At 47.4% G+C, this 16,166-nt stretch overlaps 1 protein-coding gene and 1 long non-coding RNA gene across 6 annotated transcripts in view; one reads left to right on the top strand and one right to left on the bottom strand.

The window, feature by feature from the left end:
• The window catches only part of GRK5 (G protein-coupled receptor kinase 5), a 175,432-nt gene that overhangs the window by 121,787 nt on the left and 37,479 nt on the right, over positions 1-16,166 (bottom strand). The window lies entirely within an intron of this gene.
• Positions 1-16,166, top strand: part of LOC308197252 — a 61,933-nt gene that overhangs the window by 22,591 nt on the left and 23,176 nt on the right. Inside the window, exon 1 of the long non-coding RNA XR_013952694.1 lies at positions 1-16,098. This exon is cut by the window's left edge and continues 22,591 nt beyond it. This is a non-coding gene — a long non-coding RNA (uncharacterized lncRNA). The remainder of the gene's footprint in view (positions 16,099-16,166) is intronic.

Here is a 16,166-nt window from a genome sequence, read left to right as displayed (position 1 = left end):
TCAGCCTGACCTCCCAGCCTTTCTGACGCGACACACCAGCACCGCCGGCCTCACTGCTGACAAGGGCTGGGAGGACTGGGAAGGAGGGCTGGGGTATGGGCTCATGGACGAACCAGATTCCACAAAGCACCAAAAAAACCCCACTTGTTTAGACAGAAAGTAAACATTGTGAATGAAGTATGAATGGACAGAAAGGCCGTTTCAAGCTCAGCCTGCTTCAGGGTCAAAGCTCATTCAAAAATGTTTTGCCATTGCAAAGGAAGAAAGAAGATACTAATCTACAGCCCAGAGCCCCCATGTTTCCCTGTTTCCTCCAGCCTAGATAAGATACAGCAGGTGTGTTCAAACAATGATCAGCTATGATATACATAAAACAATGCTGATATGGTTTTTAGACGACTCACATAAGATTTCTCAGCCTTGGTTACGTTAGTTCATTGCTTCTGCTCGATACTTTGGAAAACAGCATTTGAAGAAACCTACTGAAGTGTTTAATATGAAGCTGGAGAAGAGACAAATGACCAACCATATCCTAAAGTAGGCTATTGCATTTTCCTGCTCTTCCTATGCAAAACTACAAACTTTGTAGACTGCAATATTACCAAGGTTTTTCACAATCTCCCTGAAAAAAAAAAAAAAGAGAAAAAAAAAAAAAAGAGAAAAAAAAAAAAGAGAAAAAAAAAAAAAAAGACTCCCTTCCAAAAAGCTGCAGCAGGGAATTCCACAGGTTGAGTATTCTTAAGTATTATTTTTTTCCAAATGCAAGTATTGATTTATTCTTCTCAGCATATTGAAATATGTTTGGAAGGCTGAAAAATGAGGAAAAATATGATACTAAAGCTTCAGTATGATTTTATGCAGTATTTTTTCTGTTTTCTAATTACCTTTTTCAAAAGGCACATATGAATTTCCAAAATATTCCGATCAATTAAATTAAGGCATTTCCTTCAGTTCTCTCTCTTTTTTTTTTTTTTCTCCCCTTAGGATTTCACATAAATTGCTGGTTGTCTAGGTGCCAGGGGAAATCAAGAATTAAAATACAGAGCCATCCAAAACATCCTCAAGCCCGTAGTCTGACACTGCGGTTTCTGTCAGTGACCACACTTTCATCTTATTGGGATGCCCTTGAAAAAACTGCTGCTGTCGGAAGCAAAACCTGTGCCCAATTCATGGAATACATGAATGTAATATAAATCCTCACAGGCCAAGAAATTCCACAGACACCGCACGGATTAGCTGTGATAACATCTTTCCCCATAATATTGAACAGTGACAGAAGTAAAAGAGGAATGTTTTTAACATTTCAAAATTCAGGGCCAGACCATCCCCTGAAGCAGGGCAGGCTGTGTACCGCTGCACCGGAACAGGGCTGCCCAAACGCTGGCTTGCCTCATAGTGGAAAAATCTAGCTCACATACGGCCAGCTTAGGAGGGCACAGAGCCTTCACAGCAGCACATCGTCATCTCCTTACCTCTCTCTCTCCTTGCACCTCAGCTGCTCCAGCATGTCTTAGTAGAGCAGCCTGTGTTCTTCTTCCATAGGGTTGGCCCTACACTAAGTAGATCCAGGGAGGGGAAGCTTTGAATCCTCTTTGTACCATTCTGCACATCCTCCTCCTTTAAGAAAAAACTCAGCTGTAGGTGAGATCCCGTTTGTCAGCATTGCCACGAACATGACAGATGCAGACCGTGATAGAAGGATGTGGTGTCAAATGGGTTCCTTGGAAATTTAGAAAGTCACATAGTCAAGTAACTTGATTCACCAGGTTATACTTTTTGAATTCTGGTTCTCTCATTTCTGCATCACAGGACAGTGTAGGACATTCCCTGTAGGGCTGGAGGGGCCCCAGCTTCTCACAACACCCTGAGCAGTGACATGAGACATGCCTGTTGCAGAGCAAAGACCACTATGAAGAACAGCAAGCTTCAAACGGCAGAGCTGGCCACCCGAACACTGCTCAGGGGCTAGTGGACATTGATCAAGAAAAACCTTTCTGTTAATCACATGAATTTTTCAGGCTTTCTGAAACCAGATGTTTAAATTAAGAATCATTCTCTACTGCTGCCATAAATCAAAGAGAGAAGTGCAGCGTTGTGCAGCCAAGAAATTGCTGTCTCAGAAAGTGAGATTTATAGTACTTCAAGATGTGTCTCTCTACAGAATCAAATACACATGTATTGGGTATTTCCAAGCATTCTCATAACCCACCTTGTCCAGGACACCCTAACAATTGTGGCACTTCAAATACCACCAAGAAAGGGACACAGCCATTGGGATGGCATCGCTGCAGCCTGTCCGCGAGTTCAGTGCTCAAAAAGGCAAAGGGAAACAGTACAGTTGAGGTGCCTACTTTGCTGGAAAGCACAGCTCAAAGCAAAAGATGGATTACCAGTTACTCCTTGTCCAAGGGCTTGCTTTCCAGATGGCACTGCCCCTTCCACATCCTTCAGCCTTGCTTCAGGGGGGAAGGCCTAAAGAACCAGTGCAGCAATGTATGTCTAAAGCTTTCTGATACCTTTCCCTAGCCACACAAATACTCTTCTCATAGCGTGTGTACGTGAAACCCTGCAGGCCCACATAATTATACTCCCATTAACTTCTTGTTCATCCTTTATTAGCATCCTGTGTCCCATAGAGAGCTCTTCATATCCCATAGGCAGGGTGTTGGTCAGTCAAGTGAGGAAGTTTCTAAGTTTCCATAATCTACCCTTGGCTGAGACTCTCCTGAATGCCCTAACACAAAACCAAGGAAGGCTATTTCAAGGACTTGTGTGATCTGACTTGTTATTGACTCTGGAGATGATTCTATGCATCGTATTCATCGCTGGTGCTGCTATCACCTCGGCCAACTGCCAGTTATCCCCGGCCTGTCATCAGCTATGAGTCATGGGTACCACATACAGACAATAGAGAAGCCCAAAGCTCTTTAGGGCTCTGTTCACACCTGATGTGAGGCAGTAGTGTCCCGTCCCCTCCCAGAAGCTCTCGGGAGTTTTCCACGCTCTGTTGATCTCTTCACACCGTGCTCAGGCCACAGCAGCTCACTCCAGCCAGATGCAAGACTTCCCACAGAAAACTCACAGAGCCCTGTGAAGAATTTACTAGAGCACCCTTCTGCAACCCAGATAAACCAAGAGGGAAAAAAGTGACTAGTACTGTCACTGCTGGGCAATGGCTAAGTTCAATCAGGTGTGTGGTGGGCAGTGACTCCTTCGTCACAGCCACAAACAGCCAAGAAGGACAGCCGTGCTTCTAGCCCCAGGTGTGAGTTCTTTCTCCAGAAAATAGATTTCACGTTCATCTGTCATTTTTTGGCAGCCTTTGCTGTGGCCCATCTGCTGCCGTGGCGAGGTGCCGGGTCAGGAGCTGGCTCACGGCCTGCCCCGGGCCAGACGCGCCCAGTAGGCCATGACTGCGCAGCTCAGGCAGCCCTGCGGCGGCCCTTCCTCCCAGCGGCACCGTCCCCAGGAGCGACGGGTTGTGAGACCTTCCGGGCTAAAATGCAGCTGGAAAAAGATGGTTTTCAAACACGGAACACAAAGAAACAATAAAGTCTCAGGCCTGAAGTGGCAGGCAGGATGAATGCAAGTGAACTGTACTTCTCTGGTGAGGTTGTGGGCTTGTTATGAAGAAGTGGAGCAGGCAGAGCGAAGAAGGACCAGCTAGAGCTGCTAAACACCCAGGTGTCTTGGCACACAGGCCGATGAGGTTCCCCCACAGAGGTTACAGGGGGGTATTTTGAATGGAAATGCTGTTGTTACACAAAAGATACTAGATACAAGACTGAAGATGAGCCGTTAGCTTGTTCCTCAGCAGACTTCCTGGGGAGGAAACAACACTTCTGCTGGTTTGGCAAGCCTAAGAAACAAACCTATGCTTCAACACAAGCAGTAGAAGTGTGAAAATCTGCATCTAGTGCCCCAGTTCCCTCCTGATCTGTTTCCATCAAGGGGGCTTTGCGCTGCATTAAACCAGCTCAGCTTGTGCTGGCAGGTTCAGCACGTCAAGGAAACGGCTTGGCTGCTGGTCCCCATGAAGCTATACGGCAGGAGGAACAGCTCCCAGACAAAAGAAACCTTTTTCCTACCAGGCCTTCTTCAATGCTTGCTTAGATTTCAGCATCACATTCCTGAACCAAATGCACACACTCTGGGAGAGCCCACGCACCATAATGCACAGTCACAGAGAAAGGGCAACAAGCACTTCATACACCGTGACTTACGTAGTACAGTCATTGTGCATACTGACTTTGGCACTTTGAGGTTTTAAATCGCACTGACAATGAGGGGATGCGGGCTCTCTGCCTACGGAGGCACTTTGAAAATGTTGCCCAAAGCCTCCAAGATTATCCTTAAGGGGACTGGATGAGTCAGGGCCACCAGTGCTGACACACAACTTCACCAGTATAAATCCAGCTCAGACTGTCAGACCATTGTTTTAATGCATGGAGCCTCCTGCTATTGTCTCAGTGTAATTTAGAAAATCCAGGCGTTAACTTCAGCGCTCTTAAAAGCTTTATTAAAATGGCTGAGGGGCTCAGCCTTGGTGTTATTTTGAAATAAACAAGAGACATCATGAAGGCACTACGCAGAAAAAACTCCAAAGGGGCTTTAAGAATAGGATTCGCTGCTGAAACAGGCTAGATGGTACCTGTGGTGCTCCTGTTGTGCTACTCTTGGCACTGCTCCGGTCTCACCAGGACCACCACACTTCCTGAGCCCACTCACGCGGTAACAAGGGAAGTTTTACAGTTAAGCCTCTAGAGAAGATTTTCACAGAATGACTAAAATAAAGAGAAAATTCACATTCACACATTCACAACTGATAAAGTACTAGAAGGCAATAATCTGTGATGTGCCAGTGGTAGGAATTAAGGGTGGCTGACGAGAAAGAAAACATCTAAAAGGCAGGGAACAGCGCTAGGGAGAGGAGACAGATCCTCTACAAAGACAGTGGCAGGGAAATTAGAGAAAGAACACAGAGGCGGATGTTAGAAAAATATAATGTTCCTGTGGGTGTATCACTTATCAGGCATTCTTGCACATAAAACGCATTTTTTCAACATTTAGAAAAGAAAAAGAATGACTGATCTGTAATTAACAGAAATAAAGGCCTGGCCCAGATCCTAGGCTAGAATAACATTCTTGCAAAAGTGAATTTTGCTGAAATACCAGCATTAGACAGGGCAGGACTGCTGCAGGAAGAGGTCAAATCCAGAATAATTGGACCGGTCTACCCACTAACAGCCACCCAGCTGGAGACCCCATTTAACAAGCCATTTAAATCCTATTTAACAAGCCATTTAACAACAATATGACCCCTTTGAAGGGAAATCCTGGGGGAACAATTTTGCATATTTGATATGGGCACCTTTCGCACATCCTGCTGCCAATGTTTCCCTCTCCATCCTCCTTCCTGGGCATAACTAAGGAGAGAAATCCCATGGCATAGCCACAGATGTGGGTTGGAGTTTTAAATGGGAATTGCTTTGACTGTCTCTCTTGTCCTTTTCTCTCACTGGCACAAACCCACGCTCCATAGGAAAAAGACGACTAACTTTATAGCTCATCTGTGTCTCTCAGCAGCCTGCAGCCTCACAGGCCCATTTGTTTTGACAGTCATCAGCTTATGTCAAGCCACGAAATTCTCTTTCCTACCATCCACCTGCCCCCGGATCCACCGATTCTGAACAGCAAACTGCGACCCTAAGCACTCACAGCTCTAGACGACACCACCATTGGAGCAGCACCCTTTCTACAGCAGGTCTTTAATTACAATGCCAACTTTACCTCTACTACACAGTCTTCTACCTCCTCCTCCTGTCCCAGCCTCCTCTTTTCATCCCCAACCTGTGCCAGCCGATGCAAAGCCAGGAATGCGGGCAAAGCTACCACCCCCTTAAGTGGGTTGATTCTTCAGAGCAGCTACAACAACAAAGGGCAGCAATTTATCAGGAAAATATCAGCTGTCAAGAAAAGCAAATGCAAATCATTTCTCTGCTGACTGTTCTTTTCATGACTGCTGCGCAATTGTCTTGTTGATTCCCACAGCTGGATGCTGTAGTTTTCTACTTGGCATATGTAATTGAAAGTGACGCTAGAATAACTTGAGTAAATTGAAATTGATTTCATCAACAGTGTATGTGTGTATCAATGGCATATGTGCCTTCCTTTCCTCCCCTCCCACTGTCCACTATCATGTTCTCCAGCCCAGCAGCTGTTGACATTTTGTTTGAGGGCACATTTTCCCGCTGGGAAATGATGTTTCCATTAAACCCAAGTGTTCCTTGAGAAGGTACACATTTTGTCAACATTTTCAATAAAATGATCAAAACAATTCCGACTTGACTGGCCTGTAATACTGCGACTTGATAAGGTCAGGATGTATCACCTTAGCTTCATCACTTAGCTTGCCCCATTATTATAGTCGTATAACAGAACATCAGCTGATCCAGGTGGAAAGCTAAATATCTCAGTCTCATCAAAATATTTCACTGAAATACTAACCAATGACAAAATGCAAGGGATTAGAAACCTTTTCTGAAAAGAAATGCACAGCTTGTGCCCATGGGAAATTTCACAGCTTTCAGTATTTGTTCCAATTGGAATCTCATTTGCCTCACTCAATGCTGCCAATGGAACGGGGTTTCTGTGCCCCAGACAGACACACATTGCAGGTTCCTGCAGTCCTGAACATGGGTGTACTCAATTGCTAGACAGGGGCATTTGCAGAATGGATCGCAGAAGAAACTTCTCTCCTTTCCCTCACACAAAGACACCAATCTTCATTGCTTCAAGGCAAAAGAAGAATGGATGGACTCTGCTGGTGGTTCTGGGATTTGCTGCAAGCAACCGGCCTGCTGCCTCGCTGCTCTCAGATGTCTTTTGCATCCCCATTCATCTCCTCCTCTGTCCTTCCCTTTTCTGTCCTAGCAGCCGCAGCCTGTACTTGATTGTTCTGCTCTTTTCCAGTTCAAAAGCATGTTGGAGGTCTTGCAAAGGGCTTGTGGTTGGGCTGTGTTTGTCTTCATGCAAGGTGAAGGGTGGGCTGTGTTGCACAGCCATGCGCTACTCTTTCTGCATCAACTTTCATGATTAATTTCAGCTCTCTATATCCATTTTTTCAAATTCTCTACATCTTCAGAGGTTGCTTTCTGCACTTCTAAAAGATATTTACAGTTTCTCTAACAGCTTTGAGCAACCTTAAAAAATTTTCCTTTAAAATAGATTTATAGGCACCTACCTCCTGCTCCATTAAACTTTAGTGCCTCTATTTTCCTCACCGGGTTTTGTGAGAACAGACACGGATCTGCAATCATTCACAAGCGCTCCTAGCTGTCTGCCATCACGAACCAGGGGCAAGGGAGACTCGTTTTCTGAGTGAGTAGCCAGATATACAAAGTTCCACAAAGTTCCCACCTTGGACTGTGTGGCACCATTTGGACAAGCCATGTGCCTCTTATCTGGAACTGGTGCTGACAGATCCTCATGGGATACTGCAAGGATGCCGTCTCTTAAGAACGGCAGACCCTAGGTTTGTCTGAGCAAAAAAGTATCTGTGGGATTCTCATACCACAGTGTCGAGAGCCTGCCTACCTCGAATGTCCTTTAAGAAATTTGTCAGTTGTGAATTTTTTTCTTACAACTGACATTTTAACGTGTAAGAGCTGTATTTGCAACAACAAGTAAACAAAACGCCAATTGTTTGGGTGTACCTGAGCAAACAATTGGAGTATAACCTAGATCGAAATTTTTTAATTACAGTATTAAAAAGAGGCATTATCAACTAAATACAGCAACTGGAGAAATTACAGCTCATGAATATGTAAATCACCTGACAAAACCATTCTGTAAATGCTTCAGTAATTTTCAGAGATAAGCCTCGAACAAGCTGCCTCTTTCATTTGCAGTTTTATTTGTTGATAAATATCCACTGCTCTCTAATGCATTTTTAGGAAATATTTTTAATGCAGTCATCACTTAAAAGCATTTCTTGTAGATGAAATATGTTAAACGTAGCCCAGGTTCTCCTCCTGCTTAAAAGGGCTTTTTGAAGCCCAAGGTACAAGAATTTCTATTTCCTGCCACTGTTCAACACAGAAAGTGAAGACAAGTCACCTCAATGCCTGGCAGAAGTCATAAAAACCAAACATAAAATCAAACATTGAAATGTTATGGCCATCTAGGACAAAACCTGGGCAAGCAAGGACCTCGGGGAATTTTAAGAATATGCATGAGGGATAGATATGACTTTCTCTCCTGCAAAGCCCTGGGCAATGATTTTGCCCCACAGACCCCTGTGGGAGCTTCCCTCTTCTGCTCAGTGAAGGAGTGGGAGGAAGCGAACGCTGGGGAGATCCGCGGCTACAGCTCTGCCCAGCCGCCTTGCTCAGGCACTTCAGATTGTCTCTGAAGATGAGCATCAGGCTGCTCTCAGCACTGAGGCATGCTTTGAAGACGTGAGATGACTGTACTGAAGCCAAAGGGACCCTTTAACTGACCTGAAAGGAAACCAGCTCCTACCTGACCTGCTCACCCGCAGAGTGCCAGGACTGTGGTCAAGTCCGGTACGTTCTGTTCTGCTGCCTCAGAGGATGCCATCTCCCCAGGAGCAAGTGTACGAGACAGCATCTTCCCCCTCTCACTCACGACTGTAACCATCTCCACACAAAATTCATTAGAGAAGGAATTAGAAAAATGTGCCCATTTCACATGAGCTCCAAAGTGACCTCGATTTGCAATCACTCTTCTTCATTTACCGAGGTACAAGCTCAGGCTTCTCCATTACGAAGAAGAGGCACAGGTTAAAGGTTTCCTTCCCCTGACGCCACACCTCAGGGACAGGCACTAAACCTCTCCACAAGCACATCCCAAGCAGAACCCGAGCCTCCCACAGCTTGGAAGCCCTGGTCTGTGGGACGAGCATCACCGCCTGCCTCCCGGGCTGTGCCGCTTTCCATAAAGCAGCGCAAGGTTTCGCGGGGAGGTGAGGACAGCCAGGGTCTGACCCACAGCAGCAGCCATGGGGAGCAAGCCTGGGGCTGATTGGGATTTCACAATAGACACATTTTCGATGGCTGTGTGTGCTTCCAAAACATCGACAGAGCTCCCTCACCTCCTGCGTGCCACCTGCCCTCTGGACAGGCAAGCCCCCGGAGGGCTTTGCTATGTGGGCAATATTTAATCCATGTTGCATGAAGGCAAAAGCAGATCGCCTCGCTCTCACCTACCGACAGACTATACTGGCTTTTGTTCTGATCACTACAAGCAGGGAAAACTTCAGCCCTCACCTAGCTCCTGCCGGGGGAAAAGGAGCGTTGGCAAAGTTCGCTTGCCTTAGCACGGCGAGTTCCCCAGATCCGTCCCAGGGCCCCTTTGGAAGCCCCTCAAGGGTCTTTTGTTTTCATGCTTCCTCCACTGCACCCCGAACAGCCGTCACATACGCAATCCCAGCCTGAGACCCGACGTGTATTCACATCCAGGGGTCCTAAGGGCAGCCAAGGCCAGGCTGGAGGGCGTGTGAATGATTTAGGTGGGATGTGCACGACACCGGGCTGCGGACCTTTATCATGTTTAGACTGTAAGCCTCAATTTGAAAGATGACATCACACGACTGATTATTTTGTTACACTCAAAATCTAGTTTTATCAGTAAAGAGGAAGAACACACTATATATTTATATAGGTATGTATTCATATATACGCAAAAGGCCAAGTGTTTAGTGTTCGTATAACTGAAGTCTCAAGAGCTTACTCATGATTAGTCCAGCTCTATTTTATTGTTACAAAAGAAGAATGAATATTAGCACAGCTAGAGCTGCTGCTCACACACACTTAGCTTCCACCCTGCTTCCTGGCATTATGCTCTCCCTTCATGGCCTCTGTGGGTCCTGAGATCCCAGGGATTCACCTGGAACTTTTTTTCTGTTTGCTAAGGGGGCTGTAGACCTTTACTCATCTTTCATTTGTCTGTAGCTCCATACGACACCCACATTTACTATATAAGATGGTTGTTACGTATGCTCAGTACCATTTCTTGGTCATGCCTAAAACCTGTTTTGTCTTTATGTGACCACAGGTGAGGTGATTATGGCTGTGGGGTCTCCAGCGCTGTGTCCTGGCACTCACCATCCCCTGCCTGTATGCTCAGCCCCCATCCCATGCCCCCGCTTCTCCAGGCTTCTCTTATCACACCGGGCCCCCGTTTCTCCGCGCTACGTCATTTTGGTAGTCATAAAGCCGTGGTGGGATCATACAGAGACAAACAAAAGGAAAGCATTAGCCGTAGACACGCGGCCCGTTAGAAAACTTGCCGCTACATCTGAACCAAGTAGAGCAAAGCCGCGGGCAGGTCACAAAAAGTTCAGCCTGAGCAAGCCTGACAAGCCTCAGCCCTGAAGCCTTGCAAGCTCGGTGCAGAGAGCAAGCCGTTCCTAGGCCAGAGCAGGGCATTTGAGGGAAACCAGAACGGCTCGGAGAAGGATTTGAAAACATGAGGTCTGCCTCAGCGTGTCAGCGGGGTGAGCGAGAGGGCAGCGGAGGGACCGTGTAAGTGAGGGGATGGTCCCGACCCAGGAACGGACGGGTACCGAGCGGCTGTGGCTATGTTTGGGTTAGGAAAAGGAGAGAAGCACTTAGGATCTGGGACAATGAGAGTAAGAGCAGCGAAGACGAAAAATGGGGCTAGTTTTAAGACGGACTGCCATCAGGTTATGAAGGGGGTGTTTGGACATCACGGGGCAGAGGCAAGGGCTGGAGGCAGGGGAGCAGGAAGGCTCTTCCAGGCTGCCTGACCTGGGGAGGAGGGAGAGGAGGGCAGCTAAAGACAAGTTGCCACAAAGTGCTTACAGAATGTAAATAATGGTCTGGCCCCCTAACCTGGGTGACTTTTAACACGCACTTTGGAGGTTTCTATGTTCTGCATAAACACACGTAGCCAGGGGAGCTATAACATAGAAAAGGGACAAAAACCAAGCATTTTAAAATGCAATTTAAATCCCTCTGCCTCTGGAGTGCCCACCTGCAAGGAGGTATCAGGTACTAACCACAGTCCTAATGTATCTCACTTCACGAACCCTACTTTTGCACAGAGGTGTTCTACCATTTCCTCTAACACTCTGAGTCCACCTCAGCCCAGCACCTCCAACCACTGCATCAGCAGAAGTATCACTGCAGCCAGAAAGTAACATCCACATCCACGTACACCTACAGGTTTGGCAAAGAGCTGCTGGCTTAGGCTGCTGTGGAACTGGGATGTGTAGGAAAGGATCCCAGATAAATTACCCCAGTTTCTGAAAACCCGTGGTTTCCTTAGGTGTATTTCTATATGCAACTGTTCTGCACATCAGGAGTTGCAGAGGTGTATGTTCGAGCTGTTATTTTACAGCTTGACCACAGCCTTGCTCTTTACAAGAGGAAGTAAAGCTTCAGGAGGTGGCAATTAGCTACACAGCCTCAAGTCATGCAGGGTGTTGGTCCTTTAGTGGAAGCTCTCCGTGATCTGGAAATGCAGGGGGGTGCAACTGGTGCCCTGCTGGGGAGGGAGGGGGAAGAAGCTACGGTCTGAAACAAGAATGGTAAGGGATGCCTTTGGGTTTGAAAAGAAGAGGGAACAATGTCTCACCTTGTCCTGCTGCAGTTTTAATCCTTTGGATGAAAAGGACATTGCAAAATTAAAAAAGAAAAAAAAAAAGGAAAAAGATCATTTTATAACGCATCTCTCTCCCTCCTACATGCAAACAAAGCATGCACACATGCACATAATGGACAGACGTATGGATGCTTGAACAGATCCTATCCATCTCCTCTACCTTTTATTTTTTTTTATGTTGCCTTAGACTGCAAACTATTTGGTCATAAACAGTTTATTCCCATGTTTTTTTCACAGCAGGACAGCAGGGCTCCAGTTTTGTTTAGATCTGGGAGCGACAGCTGTGATGAACACGCTACACAAAATAAAAACATTAATAATTTAGTAACGTGTTGCTTGTGTAAACATGCCTGCGAGATCCAGAGGAGGTTCAGGCAGAGCCCGCGATAATCCTATCACCGGAAACCAAGAATATCCTGGCTATGTGCAGTTTCTCAAGAAAAGAATGCGTGTGCGATTGTCACGCCGCCCAGCAGGCTTATTTGTTCATTTTCCATCTCTGAAGTAGGATGTGCATTTCCCACCTCACATAGATGGAAAAACCCCCCAGTGACTTTCTTTTCCTGCTCCGACTGCCAGGCAACTGTCAGATCAAAGGATTAAGATACATTTTCCTCAAAATCCGGCCAATCTCATCTGGCTTCACACACGGTTATTTGTAATTACTTTTCTTTTCCCTTAAAGCCAACACAACTTTCCCCTGGAATTAGAGCCAGTTAAACTTCTTCTTTATGCAGAAAGGGAACATTTTTATCATAACATTCATTCTGCTCTTAAAAACAATTAATTTTCAGCACTGAAGGGAGACCAAATGGCTTCACATCAGAGCACTAATATAACTAAAATGGGCACAATGTTGAGGCAAAGGTTCTGAGCTTTAAAAAGTTGATTTTGACATTCAATTTTAATATTTGGCATCTTAAGGCAGCATTTGGGGTACATCTTGAGGTCGACGCTAAACTTAACGGGACGTAGAGATCCTGCTGTCGGTGGCACCAGCATGAAGCAGTGCCCAGAGGACTCCCAGTCTTCCAGGGAAGAGAAAAGGCTTTCCAGCCAGCTTTCCAGTAAGGCCATCCCTGGCCATGCATGCGACTTTTTAAGATGTTTCTCCGCTGGGCTCGATGGAGGGATGCTGGCGCTGCCGAGCGACACCACCACACCTCACTGGGGTGAGGAAGCGCTCGTGGCTTCTCAGCACGTGCCCTCACCGACAAGGAGTGAAAAGCCCTCGGATGAAAACCGAGACAAGCCGAAAAGCTGGTGAACAGCCCCTGCCACAGCGTAAGGCTCAGAGCGTGGCTGTGAGACGGTGCCGCTGAGAGTCGCAATTAGCAGACGAGTCCTTGGCATGCACGAGCTCTGACTCCCTCTGATTGGAGACAGTGTTGTCACTTACCAGTGACTCATTTCCTAACGGGGAAAAATAAATAAAGCTGGAATCCCCACGTACCTATTCTCAGCCTTCTCGTTAAACTGAGGGCGTGGAAGAAGAAATTTTTCCTCACTTGAAAGATGGCAGCAAAGGAATGAAATGCTCAAATATCTACTATGGATCGGTTCTTCCAAAAAAAAAAAAAAAAAAAGAATATTGAAGAGGTCTCAAGCAGGGGGGATCTGAGAACAATCTGAAGATCTATTTCTGCAAGCAGAGGATTTTTTTATTTTTTTTTTTAATTTTTAACGGCTTTCCTAAAATCCTAAAATGCTCCTGGAATGAAAAGGATACTGTAAGTGCTACAGACATTGGTGAGCTTGTGGGGCTGGTGGGGTGGAAGTGTCAGCAGGAGGACTTAAATTGGGGTCCCTGCACACCAAAGCACAGCCCAGGCTAAAGAGGGTGCCTCCATGCTGGTGACCCCGCTGTGGATCCTCTGCAGGGCACAGAAGCGGGTAAGAGCAGACCAGCCTCTAACACTGACGTGGGGCACGGCAGCTCTCTCCCTCTTCAAGGGTTTTTTGGGGGAGGAGAGGCAGGGTGAGCTCCCTTCTGTGCACAGACTCGGCAAATTGAGATTATTCAGGCAAAAATTGGATTCGGAGTTTGCACGCTGGATCTCAGTGCTGACCTAAATGAAATGCATCCAAGCCTTTAACTTCACCTATTGCTGGCTACAACATTGCCTTCAGCTCTTTTTAAAAAGGCTCTACCACAAAGCAGGGAAATGGAAAACACTTAAAAAAAAAAAAAAAAAGAATAAAAGATCTGCAGATGTTCTAAATTACTCATTACCAGCACACACAACCCTCCACGCTCAATCTGCGGGCACCATAATTTTCACCCTCCTTCTCCCCCCTCAGGTTATTCGATGCTTTGCATATTTACTTCCGTCGAAGCCTGGTGGCAATAGCATTAACCCGGGGCCAGGGGCTCTTTGTGCGATGTGGGGCTCGCGGTGGCCAAGCCGCTCGCACCTAGCAGTTAAACCACAGCCCGGATCACCTTCTGCCCGGCCCCTCGCAGCCGTTGCGTGCTTGCACCGAGGTGTCGCCGCTAACCAGCTCTTTCCTCCACCCTCACATTCTCGCTTTCCAATGGTAAAGCAGAAGAAAGCACAAACAAGAGCTTGATACCAGCCGTGCAGCCTCGCTCTGCACAACTTGTGTCTCTTCCTCCCACTCTTTTTGCTTTGAAATAACACCGAAATGCCCCCGCCGCCCCGAGTGGTGAGGGGAAGTTCATTGAATACTACAAAGCCTTCACACGCTGCTGCGTGGCAAGCCGCGCGAGTGGCTCAGAAAAAGGAGCTGGACATTTTGTTTCCAGCCTGGAGAAAGAATATGAGCCCGGACTGCTGGGGGTGAGGCGCTGTGCTGTAAAAGGGCTCAGACTGCAGAGACGTGGGCAGAGACCTGGGGACAGGGACAAACAGCAGGGTGCGTTTTTATAGGCGTACAGATGCACAAAGGCACTGCTGTAGGCACAGCCTGGATCCTACCTGCCACTGCGACCACAGAATAAACACGACAGACAGGGCTGGATATTACACATTAGCAAATATTCCCGATGTTATAGAGCAGTGTTGGAGAGGAGCTGCACGGAGCTAAGTCAACACATACCACAAGGTAGATATACACGGCATGCACTCACGCGGTGTCGTATGTCCTGCACCACAAACCTGGGCCATCCAGCCAAAAGGCTTCTGGAAGGCTGCGGATAACGAGAGGGAGAAAGGAGTTGCATGCGGTAGGTGCCAGTTTGGGTCCCCAAATAACTGTAAGTATCGTGATAGCCCCTGGGATGCCAGCGGAGGTCAGCCGGAGATCACTGGGAGGGCAGCAGGGCCTCATGCGAAGCCTCAGAGAGGGTCACTGACAAACCATTCCCAGTAATGGGGATGCCAGGAATTACTAGGGGTGATTGCCGAGGTCCTGCCAGTGCCTAATGGGGCTACGGGGAAGCTGGGGAGGGACTCTGTCAGGGGGTGTAGTGATAGGACAAGGGGTAATGGTTGTAAACTAAAAGAGGGGAGGTTTAGTTAAGATATATGGAAGAAATTCTTCACTCAGAGGGTGGTGAGGCCCTGGACCAGGCTGCCCAGAGAAGCTGTGGCTGCCCCATCCCTGGAGGTGCCCAAGGCCAGCCTGGATGGGGCTTTGGGCAGCCTGGGCTGTGGGAGGTGTCCCTGCCATGGCAGGGGGTTCGAATTGGGCAGGCTTTGAGGTCCCTGCCAACCCAAACCATTCTGTGAGCCTATGACTACTAATTACCCCAGAAGCCTTCCAGGATGACACCAGGCTCGAAGCACACAACGTAAAAGCCAGGTGCCAAGGCGATGTGCGTGTCTGTGACTGCCGATACGACGGGCACCGATCCCGCACCAGCCTGGTCTGTGCTGCGGGATGGCGGCAGCGGGAACGCAGTCCGAAACACACGTAACCCTCCAAGCAGGCGGCACCACAACAGGTGACTGCCACCCACGAATCCACAAAAGGAAAAGTGTATTTAGCAAGAAAAGAGGCACACGCAGGCAGTTCTAGCCCGTAGCCAAAACCTGACAGTCCGGCTACAGAAAATGGCCAGGAAAGAGAGAGTGACCCGGTGGGCTCGGGGACACGCAGCAGGGCCGCAGATGGAGAAGGCAGAGCAGCAGGAGGTGCTGGTCCCTGGAGAGCGCAGCCGGCACGAAGGGGACACCCGCTGGCAAGGTGAGTCAGCAGCTCGGGGCTTTAAATGCCAAGCTCCCCATTACGTGACTTGTGAGGAGAAAGGATTTATTGCAGCTGGCATTTCTAGATGAAAACAATTTACCTTAGCCTTTTAATGTTAAGCTATGCATACACAGCCAGCTGAAGAAGAAAAAAAAAAAAAGAAAAGCCGTGAAATATCGTGGTATTAGCTTTAGGAGAAGATTAGCTGACTGAGCCTTTGCTGGTTTTTTTCAGACCCTACAGCCTGAATGATGCATTAGGAAGCACACGTTTTTCCCTCAGCTATGTCATGTAAAGGTATGTCTGGAATGTGTGTCTATGGGTGCCTACCACCCTCACATTGTCAACGCAATATACCAAACTTT

This window comes from Anser brachyrhynchus (assembly GCF_964034855.1).
Source record: "Anser brachyrhynchus genome assembly, chromosome: 6".
Classification (NCBI taxonomy): domain Eukaryota; kingdom Metazoa; phylum Chordata; class Aves; order Anseriformes; family Anatidae; genus Anser; species Anser brachyrhynchus.
This window is presented reverse-complemented; position numbering and strand designations above follow the sequence as displayed.